This window comes from Puntigrus tetrazona, chromosome 4 (assembly GCF_018831695.1).
Source record: "Puntigrus tetrazona isolate hp1 chromosome 4, ASM1883169v1, whole genome shotgun sequence".
Lineage (NCBI taxonomy): Eukaryota > Metazoa > Chordata > Actinopteri > Cypriniformes > Cyprinidae > Puntigrus > Puntigrus tetrazona.
In genome coordinates, this window is record NC_056702.1 from 10322318 (window position 1) to 10349291 (window position 26974).

A 26974-nucleotide genomic window follows, 5' to 3' on the forward strand; every position below is an offset into this window, starting at 1 on the left:
GCCAAGGTCACAATTTCGGGGCTGGGATCAGACACAACAGAATACAGAATACAGCAGAACACAACAAAAAAGGATCAGGATTTGGATTTTAAATTAAATATCACATTTTTAATGGATAGAATTTATTAAAGACTGTGATTTTTGTCTTTTTGTCTTTTTAAAATAGAAACTTAATTAGGGTTAGCTAAAAAAGCATTATATACGCTTCCTGTCGTCTATATTTGATCAGTCTACATATTAGCTTGCGAGAATCTTTAGCAGAGGACACAGCGTGCGTGTGTGTGTGTGTGTGTGTGTGTGTGCTTTCTTTCTTTCTTAAGACACCTAAGCCACTGAAATAAACAACGAGCGCAAATCTTCAAACTTTAATTACCCGCTAATTACACTGATTAGATAATCACTCCTCCATGGTTAACAAATGCTAGACAGGGAAAAACTGAGCTCAGGCTTTAGCAGATGAATGAAAAGAGTTTATGATCTAGGAAACGCAATTACAAAACACATTCCTGTTTGTGTCACTCTGTTATATCATCTAGCACAGAGGTTTCAGACCTGTGATGTCTGATCTTTGTCATAACATGCACAGCTTATACAAAACCTAGAGGCATACAGTTGTTACTGATTCATCTTGTCTCTTCTTTATAAAACACACACACACACACACATATACAACCTGTTTTCTTTAAATTAATAACAAGTGTTTAAATGGAGAAATGTGACACTTTTATCCACTCAATGATATAATTTGGCATATTTATATATGATATAAATTGCTGTAAGTTACAGGTCTCAAATGTGTTGGCACAGGGACAACAAAGACCAGAAAAGGCAATAGATTTTGAAAAGATTCAGCTGGGAGAACATCTAGCAACTGATTAAGTTAATTGACATCAGGTCTGTAACATAATTAGCTGTAGAGCTTCTGTTTGCTCCACCATGCTGGCAGGCAAGAAAAGCCTGGAGCATATATGAAATGAATGGAGACGTATTTTTAAGGCAAAAGAGTTAACTGGGCATTTTAATTCAAAAGACATAGACCTGAACATAGCAAAACTTAGTAGATTAAATATAACAGATCCCTATAATGCCCCTGGGGTGCTTTTGACTTTTATCAATAAAGGAATGGATTAATGGATATTTCCTGTCCTGCAGTATGCTGATATCTACAACTACCTTTTCATCCTAATGTGTGTCCTAATCCTCTGAAGACTCTTTAAAAACCTACAAAAATGTTTTTAATTATAATTATTCAGGAGTCTTCCGACTAAAACCGTATGCGACCCATGTTGGTAAAATTATTCAGAATGCGCATCCAACAAGACCATTGCCTTCAGGCCCTCAGACGACACTGCATCACTCATCGACATGATGCTGTCATTGAGATTAGTAAATGGGCCCAGGAACAAGTCCAGAAACCACTGTCGGTAAACACAATCCCTTGTGTCTTCTGCAGATGCCAACTATCAAGCAAAAAGGAAGCTGTGTCAAAGTTTAAAAGTCTGATGGTACAAGGGTGCATAAGTGCATATGTTTAGGCAGCTTGCATAGTTTGGAAGGTTTTAGAGCAACATATGCTCCCCCTCCAGATGACAAATATTTCAGCAGGACAATGCAAAACCACATAACGCACCTATTAAATCAGCATGGTTTCGTAAGTAGAAGAGTCCGGGTCTTGAATTGGCCTGCTTGCAGTCCAGAATATTCACCTATAGAGAACATTTGGATCTTCATTAAACAAAAAATACAACCACGAACTCTTCAAAAGCTGGAATTTCCAAATTAATTCCAACACCAAAAAAATTTTTTTTAATGCACTTAAAAAGTATAAAATCTCTTTCTTTGACTTCTTTTTGTATTTTTTATGCACCGTGTTGCCTCTTATAGCATTTGAAATGACTCATTCTCGTTCTCTAAAAACCTGTAAGCAGTCGTCATCCCATCTGCACACAGAAACAGAGCTACTTTTATCGAAGCTCTCTACTCATCCTCCCTCTCTCACTTTCCTTCCTCTTGTTTCGTGAAAAATTAATTGAGTTTTCTTCCTGTACCTCAAATGTAGCAGAGGCTTTAACGCTGTTGCCATTTCAACATGTGTGAAGAAAAGCGAGCGCGAAGCTGCTTGTACCTTAAGCATCCTTTCCTTTTTACACTGAATGCGTCTGAAACAGACCTGTTTCTCATAATGTTATTTTCAGGGTCACAGTTATTTGTTGCTTAATTATGTAGTGTGATGTAAAATACCTTTAATGGAACAGGAATGTGTGTATGTGTTTGTGCGTGTCTCGCCCTAACAGAAGCAGTTTTGCAGAGACAGATGTTATTCTTTAAGCAGTGTTAAAAGTCCTTTGGAGGTTCAGTCTGCAAATACTATCATGTTGTTTTCTGTTATATTTGTTATAATCTCAGCAAAGACGTCATTTGTATTGTAGTGTTGCTCTCGTTTAGCTACATTAGGCATTCTGTGAGGAAAAATGATTACCACTAGTATTATATTTATTTTCTATATATCTTCTAAATCGGCTTCAGAGTCAAGCAGTTCTCAAAACTGTCAGTGATGGAGAGCGTTAATAATATGCTTTTCAAGATTTTTTAGTACATGATTATATGTGATGGAATTTAGAAAGACAAAAGTTTACATATATCTAATAAAACCACTGCAATCTTTACTGAAAACCACTGCACTTCTTTTCTATATATATATATATATATATATATATATATATATATATATATATATATATATATTATATATATATATATATATATGGAGGCAATGAGGATAGATAAAAAGGTGAGGCAAAGGATAGATAAAAAGGTGAGGACAAATGAAAGAAAAGAAAAGGGCAGAAAAAGAAAAGAAAGGAGAGGAGAACTGAAGAGAGAGAGTGAGAGAGGACAATGAGATATAGAGATGGGAGGGGAAAAAATTGAGAAAAAAGTTGTTTAGATAAGCCAAGTAAAGAACAAGAGAAGAAAGACAAGGAGAGGGATGGGAAGAGAAGAGAAGATACAAGATGACGAGACAAGGAAATGAGAAAGCACAAGAAGAGGACAAGAGAGAGGAGAGAAAAGAAGAGACTTATGAAGGCAAGGGGAGACAAGGAGAGGACAGATTAGAAGAGGAGACCCGAGATGATGAGACAAGATAAGGCAAAAAGAGGACAAGAGAGGAGAAACAAATATGGAGGAGAGGTACAACAAGGAGGGGAGATACAAGATGATGAGACAAGGAGAGGACAAGAGTGGAGAGACGAGGAGAGAGAGATAGATGAGAGAAGAAATTGTGAGGAGAATAGAGTAGATGATAGATTAAGACAGGAGTAACAAGAAGATCAGAGAAGGAGTACAGATGAACCAAGAGGAGGAGAGGAGATACAAGATGATGACACAAGCCAGGAGAGACAAATACAGAGAAGAGGGGAGACAAGGAGAGGAGACCGAAGATAATAAAGCAAGGAAATGGGATGTGACGATGAGAGGACAAAGGAAGAGAGACAGAGGACAGGAAAAATTATATTGAGAAGAGGGAACAGTAGATGATAGATTAGGAGAGAGGACACAGAGACAAGGGGAGGTGAGAGATTAGGAGAATAGATACAGCAGGAGCGGAGAGGACACGTAAAAAGACAAAAATGTACATTTAAACATATATATTAAGAGATCCACGATCATCAATTTCACAGATACATTGATTTACTCCACATATATTATTAAAAGTATCTAAATCATCCACCATTGGATTGGATTCATTAAACACAGTATCAGTTGCATGACAGCCGTATTGCCATTTTAGCTTGTCAAAACAAAACTTTTATTAAAACATGAACTTGTTTTCTATCCAGATATAGAATATATATTTTTACTCCATAAATAGAAAACCTTCTTCAAAGTTTGACACCATTCCTCTATTTGAGCAAAAAACTGTTGTAGTCTCACACATTGACAAAATAAATGAAGTAGGACACGGGGATAGAGAGAAGAGGGGAGGAGAGACAAAAAGATGAGAGAATAAACGAGTGGAGATGATGGAAGAAGCATTGATGAGAGAAGAAAATGAGACGAGAAGAGGAAGTAAAGAAACGGAAAGGTGGAGGAGAAATTACAAGTAGAGGGCAAAGAGCTGAGAAGAAAGAGAAGAGATAAATGAAGATGAGGAGAGGAGGCAAAACGATGAGTGGAGTGGAGGAGGAGAGACAAGACGAGCGAAGAGAAAGAGGAGGGCTCAGTCACTTCACCTTCACTCATGCTCATTCATTTTCCTGATCTGACTCTCCTCTTTCATCTGCGCACTCAGGCCGTTTCCACAGAGATCGCCTCCATTTGTCCTTCCCCTGTCCTGTTATCTCTCGCTCCCTCTTTCTTTTTTTTCTTTCTGCCTTTGACCTAACGCTGAAAATGGCAGGAACCCAAAAAAGACCAGCGAGTTCATCCATTTCTCGCTCTCTCGCTTTGACACATGCTCTGAGCATCCACCACAAGTGACACACACGGCGGGCCTTAATTGGGAGACTGTGTTTTGAGAGCCCGGCAGTCTGAGAGCGCCGAGGGAGAACGATGGTACATTTTACTCACTTAGATTACTCGCCCTCTCCTTCATTTATCTGGAAAGACAACAGTGGTCAGACGTGTGTGTGAGGTTGCGTGAGAGACAGTCAGATGGAGTCTGATTGGGTTTTAAAAGGGAGCTTTATCGTGAGTGGCTTTGAGTGATTTTTGTGGAAGCTAAACCAAAGTGGGCTTGTATCTGACATTCTAGGTTAACAGGTTGTGTGTCTGTGGTTTCGTTTGTGTTTAAATAGTCGCATTGTACAACACTTACCGTTTTTGCATTACTGTTATCGTGAATCCAGGGTTTTATTTTAATATTGAAAGCAGAAAAATAAGAAAAAAAGCTACCTTTTAGTTTTTAAATTTTTACCACAAACGAAAAACTACATACATACAGCTACATTTTTGATTGGTCAGCCGTAATACCTTCATTTTTAGTAATGGGTTTTGAATTTGATTGTGCAGGTAAATATTGACATATCTGGTTTTCAAACATAAAAGTTGTTAATTAGAAGAATTCAAGTATACAAGCCCAAGTGTACTGCACACAATTTATAACTGATATAATGGGTTTTTAGAGCGATTGCATATCTGGTTTCGCATTTATAACTGTATAAGTGATCGCAATGAATGGAGAGTGTTTAAACTCTCAGTCAAAACCTGAATTATACTTGTTGAAAGAGAGATGTCACAAAGGCTCACTCTGAAATCAGAGCACAGTTCAATTATTTAATAAAAATCTATTTATATCTATATGCTGTCGTTTATCTTTTAAACTTTAAACTGACTTGTTAGTTTTGACTGTGCAAAATTCTGAATTATGTTCTTTAGTTCTATGTAGCGATATGAATAAGCATTTAAATTATGTTGACATTAAAAATGATGCATGTGTTTTTTAGAGGGTATTGGTTCATTTCTTAAATGCTGTTTAGTGTGCATTTTTTTATCATATTTGGTAATTCTCTGTAATGTATTTACAGCAATTTGCTCCATGGGAAATTTATCTAGCATTATAGCCTATATATTATTTTGGCATCATTCTTTTGTTTTAATGAAATTAAAATGGCTATTATCAACCTTGATTTACATTCTATCCCATTATTTCTTTACGCTGCAGCAGGTGTATGGATTCTTCATGCATTTATTGCAACTACATTTCTTCTTTGTCTCATCAAATAACCAGGCAAATTAATAGCTCCATAAAGTCTATTCCGGGGCAGAGTGTAGACAGCGCTGTCTCCTGTGTAGATATAAACTGGTCGCCCAAGGAGGCCTATTATAACATTCAAGAACTGTGTCGTTGTGACTATCTATCTTACAATCGGAGAACAGAGATAAAATACACATTTGTTTCATAATGTAATCTTTTTCTGTTGTATATATAGACACACACACACACATATATATATAGAATGCTTGAAATATATGCTTGAAATATATCTACAACACAAGATTAATAGAATTATTGTAAGACAGATTTGCATCCGCTTGAAAAGTGAAATTTGATCTATTCCCTGGCAAATGAGAGCAGAAGATTTTCTCTTTATTGAAGAGGCTTATGTTTACTTGGATTTTTTTTCCTCAGCAAGGGAAATAATAGGCTACTGTCATTTATGATCGTATGGTTAAAAAATATTACATTTTTATTTTTGTACATTAAAAATGACACCTTCTTTACACACCTACTAAAACTGTACTTTTATAATATTTGATGTTAAATGCATCATATAACGTTACTGAAAAGTGAATGCAGTATATAACTCTTTTTCAGACCTATCGGGCTACACAGAAAAAAGCGCTATCTAACACTCTGCCCTAGAAACAGTGACTGTAATGAGCTATTCATTAATCTGGTTGTGTGTGGAAATATTAAAATACTGCAATAAGCACATCAAGATTTCTTATACATGCAGCAGCTGAGGACTTTTATTCTGCCTTTCAGACCTGGGGAATAACTGACGAAGGCAGGGTTTGATCTTCGACTGGCCGATCAGCAGAAAGGGGTGTTTAATTCATGCCCACGTGTAGAATTTGAATATTTAAGTGGTTTATTCATTTTCCTACTCATGAACGAAAAATTAAATTTAAGCTGAATTCTCTTTTTTTTTTGTCTCTTGAAAATGAAAAAGATAAAATAAAAAAATAAACACAGTATTCTATGTACAGACTATAAACTATTTGTATATGTACGTATATATGTCTACGTTGAAGAGAGAGATTTTTGCTACCTCTCAGTCCCTATTGTCATCACACAGATGTGTTAATTAAGTCATTAATTACAGTTAAAACAATTGCAAGTTGTTCCTTGTTTGATTAGTAGAGGGGACGTCATTCTAATTTTAAAATATAAGGCAACTTATTACAAACTAACTCAACTAAAACCAGCAAAAAAACATATTTCTCAGTTTTCATTTTCATTGTTATGAAAGGGTGTTTAAGATTGCTTCGATCCCTCTGAGATTGTGTACGCACATATTTTTTCACTCATGAGAGGACCACTGAAGGACACAACAGGTTGAGAGAGGTCAAAAAACATGTGAACACAAACACAAACATGTGAACGCACACCTGTCTGTATGTCATGCCCATAGCTGAAGGACACTGCAGATAAACCTGCATCTCTATTGTCCCTGTTGCTGTGTGTGTGTGTGCGTGTTTGACCTCCCTCCAACTATTATGTTTCAATCAGTGGCTCTCGTGAAACACATGGCTCTGTCTAAGCTGACGTGGCCTCCCTCCTTCTTCAAGCCATCTGGAAATGGCACAGTTTCATTTGCCACGTCACTCAAAAAATAGACGCCTTAGCCCGTAATCCTGTACACGAGAGGAGGTCAGCATGTGAGCGCAAGCCTGATATTTGGGTTGTCATTCGCTGTCGAACACAGCACAGTTTGACTGACCTCCAGAGTTCCTTGCGAACATGGGGAGGACGTCTGAAAGGCAGTGATGCGGGGGGCACTTAATGTTATTTAAGTGCCATCTATTTTGGAGTAAATAAGAGATATAAAAACACATATGACCCTTCTGTACACACCCACTCGGTCACACATGCACACACACTCTCTCCATTACCATTTTTTTTCCCATTTTCTCTCCCGTTTCCAGGCACAAGCAAAGCAGATTAATCCGGACTTCAAGGCTGGTGCTCCGAGATAAACATGGTATGGAGACCATGTGATGGATACTGATTACCAGTGGCTGTGTCATTGCACACACACACACACACACACACACATATTGTGTATATACGTCATATACATGTCAGCAGATGGTACGTACCTACCTACACACTCTCAAAAAGCAACTATTTATTATTAACTATTTATATTAGAATTTACACAATACTTATTTGCTAAAGTGCCCCTATTTTTAAAAATTACCTTTCATGCAGTGTGTAATAGCTCTAAGAATGAAAACATCCTGTCAAGCTTTAAATCTGAAAGTGCACTGTGTATGAAGTTATCGTCTCTGAAAAGAAAGAGTCAACAGTTGTTGTTTTTTTAAAAGTGCACAAACATTGCTTTAAATGAAATCAACCAATCACCAGATGGGTTTGGAAAAATTAATTGTTGAACGAATAGTTTGGGAGACTTTGAATAAATAAGGTAAAAATAAATGCATATTTTAAAAAAATGAAAATGTTTTTTGACCTTGCATGCGTCAGCCTGTTATTTGGGACTCCCAAAAACAAAAATATGAAATTTTCATAACCCATATTAGGGGTGAATGTGAACACTGCTTAAAAATAAGGAAAATAACTGTTATTTGGTTTTTCTTATTAATAGTCAACTTTCTCATCAGTGAACATCTCGGTTACATATGTTCCCTGAAGAAGGAAACCAACTCGTTGGTGACCAACAAATTGGAATCTCGCTTAGAGAGACCAATCCACTTTGAATGTAAACTAAACGAGCCAATACACATTGGCATGTGATGATTGCCTTCCACTGCCAACTTCAGCTCGACTGTTCGCAAAGGCTCAAATCCGCCCTGCTGTAGTGCTCTAATCATTAGAGTTAGGTCCCAAGAGGTTACATTGGGGAGTTGTGAAGGATTTAACCTTCTCGCCCCCTAAGGAACCTGATGATCAGGTCATGCTTACCCAATGAGCTACCTTCTATAGGGTCATGGTTGACAGCAATAGCGGCCAAAAAGACTCAGACCAACCCTTGCTGTAAAAAGGACAGCATGATTCTGACCGGGCATCTTCTGGGGTCTTCTCTGTGAGAAAAACACAGCACAATGAAGCTTTTGCTGAAGTGGTGTCAACTACCTCCTGGGGTAGGTCACCTAGAACCTCCACATCCCATCCAGGGACCAGTTCCTGGACAGACAACAGGTCTACCTGAACAGGTCTACCTCAAAAACATCTTCAAAACAGCTCGTCATCTGTATGATTGTACAGAGTGAGAATGGCATGAAAGGACCTCAGATGCTTCTGACTCCAGAGGAGGAGGTGGCAGACCAGTTGCAACATGTGACAGGAGTGTAGACCACCTTGTTGGTTGATGTACACAACATTTGCAATGTTTGTCCATGTGGACCCACACGTGCTTGTCCGTTCAAACCCCCGAGAATGTGTGCCCTTTGTACATGACCCCCCAGCCAGTGGTGGAGGCATCCATGTAAACCACAGCATGTCTGGAGACCCCCTAGCTGCACCACCGTTGAGAGTGGTGAGGTAGAAGGAGGTGCCATCCATAACCTGGTAAGCTGAGAACCAGTGCAGACCATGCCAAATAACCAATCAACAAACCTTGATGGATTGGACACGGAGCCTTACCCTCAAGGCTGCCCAGGAAAGCATATTTGTCACTTCCAAATCAGATTCAGCATTGCTACAGTCTTACATCAACACATCTTGTCATCACATCTGGTCATCAGGGACGCATTCCATTGACAGCTCAAGTGGTTATGGAGTGCAAGTGGAGCAATGCTTCCTGGAAGGTTGGTTCCCCGAAGGGTTTGCCACCACAGTCTGTTTGCAGCCAGGACGAGAACCAGATCGAGGCAAAGACACAAAGCTCTGCCCCTTTTCAGTTTAGAGCCCGGCCCATAACTTCAAAATGATTTTCTTCCCGCAATAAGAACTTGACTCATCCACAAATGCCACCTCAGCGTGTTTAATGCACAGGTATGTGAGCCAGTGACTGTGACTATCACTCAGTGGCAGGTAATGATTGCATCCAGAAGCGCACAAGTAATATGTTGTATCAAGCAGACAGGTGAATAATGTCACGTTTTCCAGGCGTGACGTTGTTTTTAAAAACATGCATGGATAAATGTTCTTTTAAGGAAAATGCTCCTTTAGCATGCTAAAGCACACAGGGGAGATGGTCACCTGCGGCACAAGCAGGGAGCAGTGCAGCCTGATGTGTGCAACCCACTCGACACAGGAAACCACCGCTGATGCACCAAGTTAAGTTAATTTAGATTTAGACATGACCAGAAGTGGTGGATTTAGGTGGTATTTAGTCATATTGACAAATGCCAAGGTGACATATACACACTGCAAGTTGATGTTATGATTCAATGAGAACACCTTGTTCTTATGTCAATTATGGCAAAAAAAAGAATAATAGAATGTTCATGGTCGCTTTAAAAACATCCAGTGAAACACAAAAAGTAAGGTTTCTTAAAATGTTACATTATATTTAATTTCATTTAATACTGCACTATACTTGTTGCGATCAACTTTAAAAGGTTGGCATATCTACTCCGAATCATTATTTTCAAGTATTTATTTATTGCCAGCCAGCATCCTTTCATATCTGTTTGACCTCATTCATGTAGATGATCTGCTATGAAATATGATTGACAGGTGAATCAACCAATCACAGCAATGTGGAAACAACGCCGTTTCCCAAGCCCAAAAGAAGTGCTTTACAGACTGTTACATTTAAGCAATGTTTTTTTTTTGTTAAAAGTATTTTATTCCCACAATATCTATTTTTATTTTAGAAGGCAGAGCCTATTTTGATTCCTCTGACAAGCCCTCTTATAAGCACGCATACAAACATGTTTTTTTGTGTGTGAAAGATTTTTCCCAGTGTGATGTGAGACCCCTATGAGAGTTTTCTGCCAGTGTGGTGCCACTCAAACAGACAGGAAGTGCAGTGCATCTGCTCGGCCATGTCCATCTGACTGCTCTAATTCAATATGCTGAAGCAAAACCCAGCAGAGCTAAAGGTTAAAACCTTGTTGCCATTTTCATAGGAGGATACTGACCTAATACGGCCAGAGGCACACTCTCTGCTCAAACGTCTGCTTCCTGTTGAGCTCATTTTGCTTTATTTGCAGTGGGAACAGAAATAACTGCTGCGGGCACTAAAAAGACAAAGGCTTAAGAAAGTCAAATATATAAAATGTTTAAACTAGATATTTGTAATTACTTTGATTTTTTAATTATTTTATTTGATTTTTCATTTGTTTAATTTTTTTTTATTATTATTATAAAAGTAGCTGTATTATGTCAACCGAACGATGAAGGGAAAATCTGCACTAAACTCTTCTTAATCATTTTCACTGTACAATACCCCCATTTATTAAACTTATACATAAGTACTAGCTCAAAATGCGTGGCTTGTTGAGGAGAGATGGACTATTACTTTACTAAGCAATACTATTTTCACCTTTCTGCCTAAGGTTTTCAGTTCGTTCCTATGCTCTTGGTTATTGGCATTAGTAATTGCACCAGCTCTTAACTGTATGCTCTCCTCAGCTTCATGCCTTGCACGCTTCTTGTTCTGCACGGCTCTTGTGAGGTGCTATTTTGAGAAATCAATGATAATCTTCTGTGAAAATTATTTCTTATGGGAGTTATCAAAGCTCTATCTGTAAGTTTTCTCACATTTTGTTCCCTGAGCAACAACCTCTTAGAGGTGAACAAATCGGGTAGTAAGACTTTAACAGTCTTTTACAAGAAGAGGAGCTGAAAGCTGACTGCAGATGGGTCCAGGAATAGTCTGGGCTGAATACTGGGTTCAGTATTGATTTTCACAAAATTAATTTCTACTTGTTCTTTTCTGTTTGAGTCAGTTTGGGTTATAGTGAAGCACTTGCAATTTAAGGGAAGCCAATACAAAACAATTTGTTCTTAAAGACACACAAAATGCATGTTAACCATCTTGAAAATCACTGTGCAAAAAGTTACATCCAATCTTACAACAACTGCTATGATAATGTGATGCCTAAAATATTTACAATGAACGATGAGAGGAGAACAGATTTACACAAAAAATGCACCGGTTTTACAGAATAATTAATGCAATTGTTATTATAATATTACATGCTTCACATTTCTTCTCAACAGTGGACCCTCTTTATTGAATGGGTGTCATCAGAATCACAGTTTAAACGGCCGACAAAAAACATCACAATAATCCCCACGACTCCGGCCCATTAACGTCTTGTGAAGCTAAAAGCTGTATTTGTCTTTTGGCTTCAAACTGTTGCTTCTGGCCAAAATTTGAGTCTATAAACCATAACATCTCAAGTGCATTTCTTGCTGCCCTCTTGCATGAAAATATTTAGAAACCAATCATATAGAACTATTTTGGACTGCTTGACTATTCAACATTATGGACGGAGAAGAAAGTTAAAAACCTTTGGATTTGTTTTGTACGAACACTTAGCTTTTTGCTTCACACTACTTCTAACTGATGCACTGGGGTGGATTATTTCAGGATTATTGTGTTATTCTCGTTCTGACGGCACCCATTCACTGCAGAGGATCCATTGGTAAGCAAGCGATTTAATGCTAAATTTCTCTAAATCTGTTCTGATAAAGAAACTTTTTTTTGGTGAACTATATCTTTAAGGCAAGCTCACTACATAACTGAATGTTGTCACCACTTATTCTTTTAAATCTGCAACATAAGTACAAAGTCATTTGTACCTTCCTTCTCCTGCACTGCTGACTGCACGTTTGTCTACTAAAGAAGTGTAACGTCTCCATGGAAGCTTTTATCTTCTGCAATGCTTGCAGGCTCTGCATGCAGAGCATGTGTTGGCTGCAGTCACGGAGAGAGCAGCGAGAAAGGCAAAGCATTAAGGAGCTCAGCTCCTCTGGATTTGGCAGGCAAACCTCACGGCATACTGAAAGGTGCTTAAGCATTTTAAGTGGCCCCAGCGTGCCAATATTTCACTCAGGCAGAATAACTGTCTTAATGCTTAATATCCAGCCATCCATTGAGCACGTTTCCGGTGTTTAAACGTCTCTTTTGCTACGTTTTTGCACTCTGGAGAGAGAGAGAGGATAAAAAAATGGCAGAAGACAAAAAGCTTTCAGGCACTTCATTACATACAACATTAAACCCAATCAGGGTGTTAAGATGCTTTGTAGTTCTTTATTTCACACAGCAGGATAAAAATAGCACTAAAAGAACCAGAGAGCGCACATGAACCAGTACAAACATCAAGATGGAAATGGCTGTCTGTGCTTATGCTGTTGACTTGGTGATTGGGTCATGTCTGATCTTGACAGACTGTTTTATTAGAGAATGAATCTGTGCAATAAATGTCCACATCACATAAGGCAGTGAGAAAAAAAAAGGACTTTGTGTTCACACTGTCGGTGATAGAATCAAGTAACTGAGCTGACGGTTTCTTGTAGGCGTGCAGCATCTAACTGATCACTGTCTGCATCACCGTACTGTTCATTGAAATAATTCTTGACTTTGTTGTATCACTTGTGTCGCTAGAAACTGCCAAATATCCCAATCTGTCATTCGCAAAGTAGGAGTGAGATTTTTGGAAGTGTCTTCTGTTCTAAATAGAAAATCAAAATAAAATAAAAATGAAATACTGTTACAATTTAAAAGAAGAGTTTTGTGTGTTAATATATTTACATTTTTGCAATTAATGACATTTTTGCAAAGCTTGATTTTTATTACTTCAGTTATGAGTGTGGCAATATGCTGATTTAGTGTTTAAAAAAATTTCTTATTATTATCTATTATAGTACATTTTGCAATATAAATGTTTAAAACTGTCACTTTTTATCAATTTGGTTTCTGTTCTTGTCAAATAAAAATAATAATTTCTTTAAAAAATAAATCTTACTGATAAAATTTTTAAAATGGTAGTGTATTTATGTATCTCATTGCATTTATTTTCAGTTCTTCTCTGAAAGAGACTTAAGATTTGATTGGACTGGACATAAAAATCATTACTGCACAAGTTGTAGTTGTTTCACTTTAAATCTGAAGGTGTCATGATCTCATTGCTTAAGATTTTACATCACTTGAAGAAAAGAAGAAAAAAAACTCCAGGCTATACAAGACATTTGATCATATAGCTGTGGTAAAAACATAGCGAGGGGAAAGAAAAAAACGGTCCAGGAGGACATGACAAGTGCACATGTACCATGGATGGTGACCCGTGCAGATACAAAACCTGACTGGAAAACAGAAATATATAGAGAGACATGAACAAAGGCTCATGCTGCAACTTGTTTCACTGTGGTTTTTCTGAAGATATGGTTACATCATTTCTTATTTATATATAGTTCTTTTTGACATTTTTTTGACAGTGAACTATTGAACAGCAAGAGAGAAGGTAGAAAATGAAAGGGACACAAGAGGGCCAGATTTGAACTTGCGTTAGCAAGGTTTGATGCGAGTCAGTTCTTCGAAGCCGTCTGTTTCCATCAATGACACTCATACGCTTTAAAATGCGAAAATAAAATAATTGGCTTGGTTACATCAGTGCATATATGATTTGCTCCTAAAGTTCATCAGCATCCGAACTATGTGCCTATAAACATGAATTCAACATCAGTATAAAAGCTGAAAATGATTGAGATAATTTAGCCTCGTCCAGTCTTTTCATTTCTGTTGATCTTGAGCTGTATGTGACGTTATAAGGAGACCAAAGTCATTGGACACAGTATGGATGTAACAGCTGTTCTCTCTGGCACACAGGAATAGATGTTCCCGCCTCGTGCCGTCTTTGTTTCTGACAAAACTTCAGATGTGAGAGCTTAAACTTCAGATGAGAGAGTTAAAAATAGGCCTGCTAATGACGTCTTCTATGCAAAGCTGAATGAAATCATACAGTGTGATTTAACGGCGGTCGGGCATACAAGCACCACCTGGTAGTTAGAAGTTTTACACATCAATATCACCTTTTTAAGTCCTTTGTGTTCTTTACCTGAACATTTTCTTCTCCGCACTATTGAGTGACTTTTAAAAGATTAACTAGGTCAGTATTATTAATCAGTATCAGTATTAATATATCAATATTGATATCTGAGCATAAGATATATAATCTGAGCATATATATATATATATATATATATATATATATATATATATATATATATATATATATATATATAAATATTATTAAAGTACAAAGCTATGATTTACTTTTGATTAGATAAAAACCTGCAACAGCAGACTGCAAGCAACATCTGAGGTTCAAAAGTCGCTTACTGTCAAATACGGCATCGCTCACATCAGCTGTCAGCCCTTCACCTCTCCTGTGACATACTCATCTGAAGAGTGAGGAAGTCAGCGATATATATGTCTCATATACGTCTGCATATATGTCTGAAGATATCACCAGGGATTTCTAACTTACAACAACATCACAGTTAGTGCATGAGAGCAAGCGTAAGTGACTTATACAGGTTCACATGCTGCCAAACGTCATTAACATACAGCCATCAGAAATAACGCCCTTTATAATGCCTTGAATTGGCAACGATTGTCACGCAATGATAATAATTGCTTGCTGTGTACCTGCCTTCCAATATCAATGCAAAACAGACTCTTCAGAGGATGATTTGCACTTGAAGATACATTGTTTCTCAGCATACTGTATTCTGAATACAGCCCAACATTTCCAAGAATGCTTAGTGCCTTTGAATTAATCCAGGTTGCGGAACAAAAACCCACCTCAAGGGACGTTTTGAATCACAACCTTCTAAAGATGTAACAATGGGACGGACAGCAGTTAACGACGTTGGCATCCATCACAAAGTCGATTCAGAATTCATATCAGCCCCTTTCATGCTGCACCTGGTGGGAAAAAAATGAAGAGGTCAGCAACATTTCAAGTTATTTTCTGATTTGACATCTAGCCAATAGTACAAGTGAAATCTATATTTTACCTGCGTCCTACAGATATGATGAAATCAACTGTGACAATTAGGGGCTCCCCTAATGTCAGCATTTACAAGCAGCTGTACATAAAACATCACTTGTAAAGAGCCATAACTGCCCTTTATTTTTATTGAGCGGCAGATTAAATGTATTGACAGCATTGACAGATGCATTAAATATTTTTTTGGGATGTGTGAGAGGGCACTTGAGTTATCTGAAACGACATGCAGTCTTTCCTGACGAGACAATTAGTTAATGGGGTTCATCAGGGCCTTCATACGGTCTAATGACACTCAGTGTGAGCGTAATGAATTAATGTCTGTGATTGAAACCACATCTTATTAACTAATTACTATTCTCAAAAAATTAACTGTAGCATTATTTCTGAAGCTAAGTCATGCCTATTGCCTTAACTGATTTATTAGTAGTATATTAATATTTAGCTTTATATATATATATATATATATATATATATATATATATATATATATATATATATATATATATATATATACACACACACAATTATTTTAATTAACTGCAATTGTTTTCATAATTGTAGGGTAGGTCTAAAGTTTTTAGTTTTTATTTTTCTACGGACAACAGTTTTGTCCACAAAACTGACAAAAATATAAGCACTTTATAAAATGTATTTGCTCCTTCACATACATAAACCCAGAACCAGTGAAACACATGCACAGCGTTTCACAAAACTTGAAAAAAAAAAGGTTTACGTAGAGATTTTAATATTATTGTTTTAGAAATTCGAAACTCGAAATTCAAAGTCTCCAAAACAGCCAAAACACACAATAACCTTACATTTTTAAATAAAAACTATTTTCTGTAAACATTCCTTTCGGTTAACAGTAACAATGCTTTCAGGGGGAAAAAAAACATATCCAGATGTCTTTATATAATGTAAAAAGATTTTTCCCACCTTTATGGGTGTTTTCATACCTATAATTGTGACGCTTACAAGCTTAAACTACCAGTTACGCAATACTAGTGGAAACTAAGATAGTTGCTAGCTGTATGCTAACAATTAGCTTCAGATTTGCCAACTGTACAAAAAAAACCCCAAAACATTAAAACATTAAATCAATCAGTAATCATATGACATACATATATCACACATGAAAACACGTGAATAATTTGACGCTGTAATTTCAAATTAAAAACGTGATGCGTTGTAGCACGCTAACTGCTAGGCCATGGCTTCTGTCGTTTTTTTGCTATTGATCTTGACTTGTGCATTCATTTTTAATAAAGAAACATTTAAAATGAAGGCTTCAGTTCTCTATCTTTGACATTCCACCCAGTTCGTTTCAGTAAAACATAATTCAGTTACAATACTGACAGTTTGTGCAAAACTCACGCATACACAGAGTCTATTAATGATCTCTATGCAGGTATTTATGGGCAAGTGCCCCTAAGCAGACTTCTGCCTGCTAGTCTCTCCAAAGAAAAGTCATCTCATGATGAAAATGATTTCTGATTAAACAGCTGCTCTGGGGCACAGGTAAACATCATTAAAATGGTTATAAGTTTGGTGGATAAAATAACTAAAATGGAAAAGACATATTTTTCACTTTCTCGTGAGTGTTTTGAAAGAAGCCCACAAGAGGGGTGGGGGGTGTTACATCTGCTCTGACGTGGAAGGAAAAAAAAAAAACGTCTGAGACTGGATCTAGTGCCAAAACAGCAGGCTAACTCATAAAACCTTTAATGAAGGCACTAACAGTCTTCATGAGTGTCGAGATAAAAGTTTTCAGCTGAAATTTTTATAATGTCTTTAGGGTGTTTAAGCCATGTCAAGTTTTGTTTATTGCACTTTTGAGCATTTCAGGGGAGATGTTGGTCCTGCAGGAGGCATAATAATGCTCAATGTTCATCTAGTGTTTACCTGAGTCTTTCGAATGCCATCTCGAGACATGCACTACAAACGACTTCCAAAAAAAATGTGTTATTATTTACTATCCTTGTATCATCTGTCCTCTTTATTTTACAGAGAACCAGTTTGGAAACCATAGAAGAATTAGGGTGGGTAAATAATAACAGAATTTCCATTTTTGGATGGAAAATCCCTTTTTACCACTATATTGAAGAAAACATTTTATAGTACAGAATCATAGATGATATTATAATGAGATTACATTTGATAAAGGACCATTCTAGATTCAACACATATTAGGCTCAGTCAAGGACCCCTGAATGTGGATTATTACCAAAATTGTAATAAAAATAATAATAATAAAAAAAAAAAACATTTTCACTCAATTACACAATTTTTTTTTAATTTGGCTTATAAGGTGCTGACAATGCAAGCGAATAGGATCAATTCACTATCGTTAAAATATTTAAATAATTAAATTTAATGGGTTATCTTTGATTTTACAATTTTTCAACCACATTGTTCAAAAAAATGGGTCGTTGCCATACCATAAAATTGACTAATTTTACGGCTCAAATAATGCACAAGCTTTAGCAGAAAAATGAGCAAATACACCTTTATGAAATTATAAGCTTTACATATCTACTACAAAAATGGACCATATTTATTTTCATTGTCTGAGCCTCACCGTTTTGTGGCGATCAGCATTAGCAAATGCCGCTGATTGAGTTGCATTGTCTATCCCTTAAGCCAGTCTACAAGCGGTTCCAGCAAAGTATAATGGACAACACAGAGATTTACCGCGTCAATAAAAGATAAAAGGTTACATACAAACGTTAAGACAATAAGTGTGTGAGTCATTTCTAAGAGGCATTCAATAGTAATCGCATTATTATCCTTCACATCTGTTCTGAACAGCCCTTTAACTTCATTCAGCCTGGAAGCCTGAGAGCTCTTCATGGCTCCCCTGCACACTAAATGAAGATGATTCGAGAAGATGATGAGAACGCTCGACGGGATGTTTCTGTCTCTCTGTGTGAGGCGAGCTAACAGCCCTCCTGAAGATCAGAGCGGTCATGAAACACTCAAACAAAAGCATCTCAATCCTCCACTTTGATCTTGGAAATGCCACAGTCAGACTGAAATTGAAAAACACCAGCGAGGACTGCAAAGCAAGCAAATTGATTTCTTTGATATTATCTACATGAGCGGTGTGGCTGGAGACCTGATTCCAGAATGAAAGGAAAAGGTGCATTGATCTATTATGGATTTTCAAGCGCTCTTAGGAAAAGACAGGTTTTTAGAGTATGGCTTTTAAGCCTCGTCTGAAAACATGGCGTTCATGACATGCTCAGCATGAAATAGTTTTTCTGAAAGTTTCAGACTCAGAACAGTTTCTGACACTGTTGCATCGCTTCTAAAAAGTTTTTAAGAATTTTTAAAACTTTAGAAGAGACACCATAAAATCAAGAATCATGAAATATATATTTATATATGAAGTTTATTTCAAGTTTACTTTACCTAACTGGACATTTTTGTTCATTTCTATTTAATTTTGAATGTAACTCGTTTCAAAGTAACCCATCACTTTACTTAAGTTAAATTTTAATTGTTAAATTTACATTTCTATTGAATTTTTTATTCGCTATGACATATAAAACATATCTATACTGTAGCTAATTATTTCCATTGTACATTTATCTGCATTAATCAGATTTTTATCTTTATTTTGGTAAAATACAAATTTACCTACAGTAAAAAAAAAATATTTGGAATATTAACACAAAATAAACTTTTTTTTTAAGAAATAATATTATATCATACAATAATGTGTTTCTAAAAACAGACATTTTTGTCTGAATGGTTCCATAAAGAACCTTTAACGTCTGAAGAACCTTTCAGGTTCACAAAAGGTTCTTTTTGGCGAAAGAAGATTCTTCAGAATATAAAAGCTGATAAAGAGATTGCGCTTTAAAGAACCTTTGACCGAATGGTTCTTTGCGGAGCCAAAAATGGTTCTTCAATGGCATCACTGTGAAGAACCCTTTAAGGCCCTTTATTTTTAAGGCTGTACAGTTTCAGAGTATCGAACTGGCCAAAATTGTATGTGTCTATGTGCAAACAGTCGCAAATTGTTGAGATCAGGCTGTTCTAACATGGGCAAATATAATACTGCCCTTTACTTCCTTTCCTAACAGCACTTTTGGACTGATGCTGCACCTGTGACAGCGAGAAATGGGGAAAGTAAATGGAAAGATTTAGACGACTGTGGAAAGGGAATGTACTTATCCCTTCAGGACACCCAGCCAAGACTATCAGCAACACCGAGGGGGAAAGAAGAGGAGCAGGTGGCTCTGGCAACACAGAAAGCAGCTCTGGTCGGGTTTGAGAAACACACACAGCGAGGACACGAAATGTCATCTGCGAAGACACACATTCTCGCATACAGACAAGCCATAAAGTGCGCGCACAAGATGAGCATTCAGTCAAAAACAGGTTGCCACTTTAGTCGTCATTAGGTGGGAACATCTGGCACTTAACTACAGCCTCACTAAAAGAAAAACACACACACAGCGGATTTAACTGCCCTCAGCAATAGGTTGTAAACATTCGCGTTTAATAGCATGACCCTCATAAAGACCATCCTCTAATGGTTGACCGTGACTCTTATCTTCCCATTTCATCATATTATTATGATTATATATGTACCATGACCAGAAGAGGACAATACATGAGTCTGGACTTTCTCCACTGAAGTTTAGATGTACATTTAAAGGAATATTAAGCTCATGGTAAGATTAAACAAAGTAAAAAAAATGAAAAAGGTAACTTTTTGAACTCTTAATTCTTCATTTGCAATTCCGAGTTTATATTTCGCAATTTTTTTTAAACAGGGGGCTTAAACTTTACATATCTGCCACATTCACTTTCATTCTTGGTGCCTCGCGTAACCATGCAGGAACACGTCAAAATCATGTATTTGTGTGCGCTGTTTATTAATCTTAACATGTGCTGAACCTGAAATATTCCTTTCCCTCAAAAAGACAATTTTGATGTAGGGACGGTCAGATCGATCTTGAAATGCCAGTGTTGGTGGAGTGTCATGAAGATCGATCCTCACATAGCAACTATTTCTATTTGCACGCATCTTGACACTCAGAAACTCAGCAGTCAACAACCATCACAGCATGCATTCAAACCGAGAAAACACTGCTGGCCAGAGGTCAACACAAAGAAAAGAACAACCGAGGTGAGTTATTTCAGTCCGCTAAATATTGCTGAAGATAAATGAATAGGCTTCAGTGGTGTTTGATAGAGACCTTTTCTTTTGATTTTTAGCTTATTCTGGTTGATGAAATGAGAAAAATGTATAGAAAAATACATACACTACGTTTCAAAAGTTTGGGTTGGTAAACATTTGTACTGGCTTTGAAAGACGTCTTTTATATGCTCGCCGAGGATATATTTCTCTCATGGAAATACAGTGAAAACAGTAATGTAATTAAATGAATTCAAATTAATCAAAAACATTTTACTATATCTTAAAATTGATTCATTTCAATGATTCATTCTTGATGGCAACACTGATTTTTCAGAAAACAGCACATAATATCTTTGTGAAAACTATGACACATTTATTTTGCAGGACTTCATTTAAGATGTATTTAAAATATAAATCGCTTGCATCCACATACATGTAATTTTATGGAGTTTTTATCTGCAAAATGTATTTTTAGGCATAAACTGAACAACCAGCATACTGCTGAAAGCACTATGTTTCTATCCGTGACAGCCCCGTCTTCATTCCTGTCAACAATTAAATGTGGCACTACCCTTACTAAGACTATCTCTGCAACACTGGCTTTGATAATACTTTTTAGTATAAAACTGAATAAAAATAAGTGGCATTACCTATCCCACTTAGAAAGCAGACACAAGACTAATGCAGTTTAAGATTGAGTTTTCTGCACTCGTGCTCTTTGGTCTTTTATTTAGAGCCAGTGTGGTTTCTATTTTAAAACGTGTGAGCCTGACACATATCCACAGATGTTTGTCGTTTACTGATCTCTGCCAATACGCAGCGGGGTTTGTTTAGTTTCCTCTTTCATGCAATAAGGCAATCACTGCATAAATTTTGAGTGCAACCTTCAGCTGTGAATTTGTCAAACTTATGAGTAAAAAACACTTTGCATGCCGCATTCATACCGCGAAACCGGGCTCCCGTCCTACCGTTAAACCCGACAGATGGGCTTATTTGATTCTCCAGCAAGGAATAGGGTGGTGCGCTAGAGCAATAATTAGCACGCTTTCAAGTCGAGCGTCTGTGAAGTGAAGGAGAGGAAAAATGGCGTCATCCAAAATGAGTGCGACAGCGTGACATTAAAAACGGCTTCGGTGAAGGTGATAAAGAGCGAGAGAGAGGTTAATGGAGAAATGTCACAACCTCTCCATGGATCAAAAAACTACTTCACAAACTCACTGACTGCTCTGAACTTTGGCAGCGAAGACGTTTAATGGCTTTGTAACTGAAGCTGATGCCTTTTTGCCCCGGATACAGCCCTGTTCCTGCTAAGGCTCTGCTCTCTGAGTAGGTGGTTTTTGTGTGGATCTCAAGTAGAGACTCGCACGCTAAGAGCTGAAGACACGGTGACTCAGACCCTGACTAGGACACGGACTGTGAAATGGAATTTTAGAGCTCAGACAGAAGGGACAGCTGTAATTATCCTGAGCCAAATCCCATCCTTCTTTCCAAAAAAATATAAGTCCAATAACTTCTATACGGTACAACAGGGTTAAAAGCCCTGGGGAAAAAGTCTGATTGATTTTCTTTCAAAGCACTAAATTTCTTAAACACCTACATGTTAAAAAAAGACAAGACTGAATGTTGCGTGTTAATACGTTGCAGTTTATATTTCTAAGTATGTGTTCGTAAGCAAGCATTTGCTGCGTTTAACAATGTATATATATTTAAATATGTACTTCGATTTTACTTGCTAGGTCAAAAAGGTGTCGCACCTGCCAGATTTTGCTTTATCAATATACGGTATTATAATAGTTTAATGGACTTGTGTTTTTAAATTGGGTTTTAGTTCAATTAAAGTTATGAATTTGCAAGAAAAGCATGCAAAACTACCCTGAAAAAGTGCTTTGGATAAAATGATCTGCCAAAAAAAGAGCCCATGAAAAGGTATTGAAATTTGATCAGCTTTCATATAAGTCAAAACAACTGTCTGCTTGAACGTCACACAAACAATTGTACATTTTCAACACTATGCTATTCAAAAAAGTCCCAAAAGTCACAAAAAGATGAATAAACTAGCAGTTAGAAAGATCTGTCTGACAGATGCTGTAGTAGAGAACCAAAACTCTAAGCAGACTGCATCACAGACCAACTCAAGCAGCAGGAGGGACTTTAATAAGCTTGACTCTACCTTTCAGGAAATTCATCTAGACGTTTAAGCAATCAACATCCCATAAACTCTGCATGTATGAAATAAGATTCTAATGACTTTGCATTTCATTAATGAGGCTCACTGCAGTATTTGCACACACATGCAGATGGTTATATGCAAACTATGCACAGCAGCTTCAAATGATTAGACATTGGACATTTTTACAAAAAAGCCATCTAAAAAAAAAAATGTTAGTCATTTTAAGTAATTTTCAAATAAATAGTTTATTAAGCGGGAATACACTGATGGTCACTCCTTGTGAACAAGAAGGTACTTATGTGCTTCAAATCTTATAGTGTGCGTGCATATATTAACATTATATATATATATATGTTAGAATGTAATGTAATTCACTGTAATAAATGTATCTTTAAGGATGGACGATCTGACAGGATTGTTACTATGAGGTGAATCACATTTAACGTGTACAGTAAAGACAAACTCAGATGTGTGTCTAGTCACGATGAAGATGTATGCATTTCGGGTTCATCGTGCAACAATGTTTACAGCTACGTTATTATTTCAGCTACAATTAATTACAACAACGCACATGCAACATGCACGCAGACATTATTTCATAAACGACATAAACAAAAAACTGTCCAATCCACAAGACGATATTTTAAGCTCCTTATGTAGTTCCCTTTGTTTTGCATACAGCTAGCTCTGATATAACTGTGACGTAGTTACATTTGATTTGACAATACGGGACTGTTAATTATACTTTTAAATACATGTAAGCGTTAATAGAAATCACATTTACATATATATACACACTTCTTAGCGTGTTCAGACAATTACGATAATAAATGTAATTCTGTATTTACATATAACGACTAACGTATGGCCTACCTACATGAGTCAATAAAAATGAACTGTTCTTAATATGAAATACATTTTCATTTACGTGCATTACATTTATTTCACACTTAGGTGTATTACCGCAAAGTATATTATTTTCATAATAAGTTCTTTATGCTGAACTGTTTTACTTTTTCACAAGGGCAAGGCATCTATCTGAAAGGTAATTGTTGTTGTTAGTCCCACGAGAGTACCTTTCAGTTAGGAATAAAATTTTATCTACTTGTTTCCTACTATTGCTATTCAGTGATACCTCTAATAAGGGGCTAGATGACCCTCAGTGGTCCACAGGGTTTAGTAGTTAGTCCATTCATTACAAGCACAAAAAATGTCAATCATGGCAGTCTGGTCATTAACGTGCAGGAATGGGGTTTTTTTTTCCTTTGGCCAATCATTACTGTGGCAGAATACCCTTTATGAGTTTCCAAATGGTGTTTGCACCCCACAACGTCCATTAGTCATTCTCCCGCGGTGGAGATATCGACAGCCATTTAAAAATCCCCTGGTGTCAGTCAATGGCTTCCCCAACTAATACATTTAGCAGCGACTGATGGGACCTCACGATTCCTCGTATTTCTCAGGGGCGACGCAGTTTACTGGTGTCTCCATTTCAGTGTTAAAATGAAAGTAGTTAAAGTGCAATCCAGCTACACACGTACATGTGTGTGCAGCTGACCAATAAAAAGTGGACTGTGTCCTAGGTGTGACAGCAAAAACGTAAAAAAAAAGTGAAAAAAGTGTGACAAACGTACCTTATGTTCATTCTTACAGGTACAAATAGCATGAGAGAGGTTTACCTTAGAGGTTGTTTTTTTTCGGACACACTGATACATCAATTACCCACATATATACGTGTGTGTGTGTGTGTGTGTGTGTGTGTTTGTGTAAAATCAGCACTAACGAATTAGTTAGACACAAACCATTTCAACTAATTATGTAAAATGTCAAACAATAAATCAAAGGAATAATTATACTAAGCTGTATTATTTTAATAAGTGCCAAGTCTATTATTAACAGAACCACAGAAAATGATTTCCGACCAAAATTAATGCAGAGGGACCTTTCATTACACTGGGTCTAAAATACTACCGAAAAAACTGTGTTCTATGTATTTTTTTTAAACAGCCCCATTGAAATTAAGCACGTGATTGGACCGATTCACCTGAAGCTACCTGATACATTCTAGGAGATGTGTTTCATTATCTCTTATCACAGGATGTTCGGCCGCGTGCTTAAAAAAAAACAGTGCTGCTAAAATTAGCTTATGCTGAAAAAGCCAAACAACGTCAAAACAGCGGCTAAAAATGTAGTTAACTTGTCTAATGCAATACGGTTTAACTGAAGTCGTTGGGTTGTATTTCTGTGTTTGCTGTCAGATGCCACCTGGTCTTTTGTGCACACATCCACGTTACCCTCTCCTGCCCCCATTACTGTCCTAATCTAACAACTTGTTACATCACACTGCCAGTTGGAGGCAGCTCCCTCAATCACGCAACATATGAGATGTTTGGTATTCCAGGCTTCGTCAGCTTCCATGTTCACATGTCCCCATGAAAGCAGCTCCCTCGCACCTGCTCCAGACTCCCCCTCAGCCACGGCTGATTGCTCCTGGAGCTCCCAACCCCTGCAGATAATCATCTAATCAGGCAGCTACGGTGGGTTGTGATTGCTTTTCCAATCAGTTAACCCTCCTTCACCCTGATTCACTCACTGTTCTGAAAGTACCCAGTGCAGCTGCCATCAGCACCACTAATTAAAACAGGAAAACCATGACTGAGTATGAGGAGTGATGATAAGAAGGCTGGAAAGTGTTCGGGATGTTATATTGCTGCTTAAAGGCATTTTTGTATTTATTTAATTTGACGTCATCTACAAATTACTTCATCAGATTCATCTTAAAATGACTGTATTTCATCGAGCAGTGGTAGTGAAGGCACACATTTTGGGTCGCAGTCACATTTGGCGAATTCCGGTCATTTCAATGGGATTCCTCGCTAAACTATTCGCAATGATTTTGACTGAATTTTCACGAATTTGTGGCCATACCATTGTACAGCAAAGCTCTGTGGGGAATGTACGGTTATCTCTGTAGGCATCTGGAACTTTTTAACATTTCTCCGTTTAGATTTAGTACAGGACGGAAATTTGACTTTGAACATGCAAATGTGCTGCATTGGCTAATTTGTAAGCGACCTCTAAGTAAGCAGTGTTTCACGCTTCTCTGCACAATTTATAATAATTTCAACGTGCTTCATATAAAATGTTATTTTAAGAAGTACTTGTATAAAAAAATGACAAATTAGAGAATGCCCATGAGCAGCGCCCTATAACCTATATTTTATGCCAATTAAATAAACAGCTGGAGCTTAGTTGAGTTCTTCTTATATAGGAACACTACATAAATGTTTAATTGAAATTACTCCTTAGAATATGTAACAAGATATAACAGTAATATTTTATACATGCTCCATTTTTTTTTATTAATAAGGCCTATTACATGCATGGGAGCCACTACCATTTTGTTTTTAGCTATTTATACCTTTAGCACAACTGCAACTGTCGTAGTAACCTAAAACCATTATTTAGAAGTCTTTAAAATACAATAATAACGTATAAATATATGATGTCAATTTAAAATGTAAAAAAAAAAAAACGAATAAATATTATAAAATATATAATGAAGGTGGTGTTGCCCTGGAGTTGTGTCACTGGTGTTACCGTTTAACAAAAAGTATTTATTTTGAAATAAAAATCACATTGTTGACATCACATCCTATCTGCATATCTATGAAAAAAAGCCCATGTTAAGTCCACCGTCTCTTTAAGTTATAAAAAATGTTTTGACGATTTCATATGAAGCTTTTAGCAGACGTCGATTTTCGCTAAAAGCACCAAAACAAAACCTAGCGTAAAATCTGATTAGCCCTCTGTTTACCGAGGTCGCCTTTCGTCGAGGGAAAAATCTGCGTCTTAAACAACACTTAACTAGACAAGAAAGCGAATGGCTTACCTTTTAGAGACTTGCCAGAAAGCTTTTCTATTTCCAGTCAGTAAACAGTTTAAACGAGCTGCGGAAAACCTCTTGCGTCTCCTCTCTAAAAACCGGCGTTTCC

At 37.0% G+C, this 26974-nt stretch overlaps 1 long non-coding RNA gene across 1 annotated transcript; it reads right to left on the bottom strand.

Annotated features, from left to right (window-relative positions):
* Positions 1–416: 416 nt before the first annotated feature.
* LOC122343524 lies at positions 417–26974 on the bottom strand. The gene is made up of 4 exons (XR_006250795.1): positions 26872–26974; positions 15450–15572; positions 1631–1706; positions 417–1460 (listed from the first exon to the last, which is right to left on the bottom strand). It is a non-coding gene; the product is annotated as an uncharacterized LOC122343524 (long non-coding RNA).